Source organism: Melozone crissalis, unplaced genomic scaffold (genome assembly GCF_028551555.1).
Source record: "Melozone crissalis strain CALT ecotype California unplaced genomic scaffold, PUWL_Pcris_2 ptg000006l_1, whole genome shotgun sequence".
In the NCBI taxonomy this organism is placed as follows: domain Eukaryota; kingdom Metazoa; phylum Chordata; class Aves; order Passeriformes; family Passerellidae; genus Melozone; species Melozone crissalis.
Genome location: NW_026535784.1, coordinates 24235355 through 24238192, shown reverse-complemented (window position 1 = coordinate 24238192; position 2838 = coordinate 24235355).

Here is a 2838-nt window from a genome sequence, read left to right as displayed (position 1 = left end):
TTTTCAGTTTGTACTTAGGAAAATACATCAAATCCTGAATTTCTGTAAAAGAAATTTATAAAAAAGAAAACACATACTAGTAGACTAATCTAGGCAGGAAGAATAAACCTGAAATCGTGCATCATTTCATATGTAGCAGGAAGAAGGGCTACATTAGCACAAATTGCAGTTATTTTTTAATCCAGGAATGAGTAATTTAACCTAATATTAAGCATGTCCCGAACAGCTACTAGCTGCCATTTACTGAATTCCAAATATTCCCAGGGGTCTAAAGGAAATTTTTGTAGTGTTGACTCACAGTGCTGTCCCTTAAGTCTAAAATCAGATTTTTCGAGAAGGAAAGTATCTATTTAAAGCCATACTTTCTATAAAAAAAAATCCAGACATCCTTTTTTGACCTTGAATGCAGGATAAATATAGATAGGAAATTTCGATTTAAAAGTTTGTAATATATACAAGGAAAAACCAAGAAAATCAAATTTAGAACTAAGACTTGATCTGTAATTGAAAATAAACTATGATGCCATGCCTTGCCAAAACTGAAATGATTCTGTTTGCTTCTCCCTGGACACCTGGGAAAGGTGTGTCAGATGCAGCTCCACACTGCAGCTTGGGCAGGAGCAGAAGGCACCCCCAGCCAGCTGAAGCATGAGGACACTTCTCCCTCAGAGGCAGGAGGTTACAAAGGGGCTTTCAATAAGAGCAAGGACAAAGATCAACAGAAAACAAACTATTAAGGCACGGTTGATTTTTGCAGTGTAAGCTATTGGGTAACATCTTACTCTGCTTTTTTTTTTAATAAGCCTATTAGAAATTACAACATATTGGACTGAAGCAAACGTTAAAAGAAAAAAAAGTATTCCATTTCTGACAACATCCATGTTTGAGCCAAACGTGGGATTGCACATCTAAAGGCCACTTAGGTTGGTAACCAGGCACATTTCATAGAAATCATCCCAGCCTATGGAAATTTAACTGACATTTAAAAGTAGTACTTAATGTCAAAAAAGACTAAATACCAAACTTTTTAACCCAAATAATGAGGCTCTGGGTTATTAATTATTAAAAGTTGTATTATCATGTACAGAGATAACAATTTTTCAGTTGTTTTGAATGTGCTTCATTTATGCTTTTCAAGATCACCCTGTTCTAGTTATCACTTTTATCACTACCTGAATTAACCAATCCTTCTGTAATATAGGACTTCCTTTGACTTACTGTTTTTCACCCCAGCCAATCAATCTCTTTCCTCAGTTTACTTGGATGTTCTATTGCTGGAGTATCGGTGAGGGGTTTTGGTCATTTGTTTTATCAGGAGTTTTTTGTTGTTGTTGTTGTTGGTTTGTTTGATGGTTTTTTTCTGGTTTTGTTTTTACTTTTCTTTAAAAATTTTTCAACTGGAAAGGCTAAAAATTATCATTTTCTCTGTATCAAAAAGGGAAATCTTTCAAGTTACTATCTTAAATGAACATTTTTTTCCTATTCAAAACAGTTTCATCCAGAAAATTTCTATTAACTCCATTCCTACTTAACAATCACTTTCCCTTCTGGAAAATGACATGAAGGTTGCTTTTTTCACTTACTCTTTTTAATCAGTAACAGAGCTTTACCTTTCACCCCATGGTTACCAAGTTTTCAGTAACAGCCTCTTGTGTAAAACACAAGCAAAAGCCTCTCAGAAAGTTAAATAAGATCAATTCCCTCTATTCTGTTCTATTGAAAATCTGACAGAATCAAAAAAATAAAACTCTGAAAAATTAGTTGAGATGTATTTACAAATATAGTCCTGGAATATTTTTTTCAGTGATGTTAGGAAAGATACACAATGACTGCAGGATCCAATTTCAGTCCCAAACATTTCCATGATGAAAATTTTACAGATTTGCACAAAAGCTGGTGATTCTTTAAAGGGACTTAGACACTGGTTTTAAAGTAGAAATAGTGAGAATCTTTTCACTTGCATAAAGTCCTGAGGTGGCTTCTGGAATGAACATAGAATCTGTATTTTTTAAATAGCTTTGCCTGTGTGCTCCTGGGCACTTCCAGAGGGGAGTTAAAAAGCCCAAAAACCAGCCTAATTTCATGGTGGAAGAGTGGAAATTAGGCAAAGAACTCATGGTTCAGCTCCACTTCTCTCTCCTCCCTTCCCAACCTCAGCTGGCTGGTTTGATGGCTTAGGCAGCACCAGCTCCAGGGGTTCCTACTCTGCTGGGATTGTCCACTCCCATCCCTCTCTGCCCACCTGACCATACACTAATGGCTTCCAGTGGGTCTTTCTGTTTTAAAAGGCAGTGCAATTAATATTCTGTGCTGAGTCACTGAAAACCCTTTAAAGTAACTCGATTTCATATGTATTAAAAAGTGGCCTTTCTCCTTATTTTCTGTGGGGGCCAAGAAAGGAACAAGAGCAAGTGGAGGAGAAAGAAAAGCTGAATATATATAATTTAAGACTAAAAGGAATCACAGAAATAGCCGCACTTACAAAAATATCATGGAGCAGAGGAAAGAAGGGAATTCCTATTACACATCTTGTTTCTATACGAGTTTTTAAGGCACATGGAAAAGATGCCATCTCAAATAGTTTAAAAACCCAAGAAAAATCTAGGTCTAATCAAGGTGGCACAACTTTCTCATAATGCAGTCTAAAATGAAGCATGTAGTATAATAATAATAATAATAATAATAATAATAATAATAATTATTATTATTATTATTATTATTGTTATTGTTATTATTATTATTATTACTATTATTATTATTATTATTATTATTAGCCAAGAGTTCAAAAATAAGAGTTTTTGAAACTTAAGTTTGCTTTCTTTTGCTTACAGAAATCCA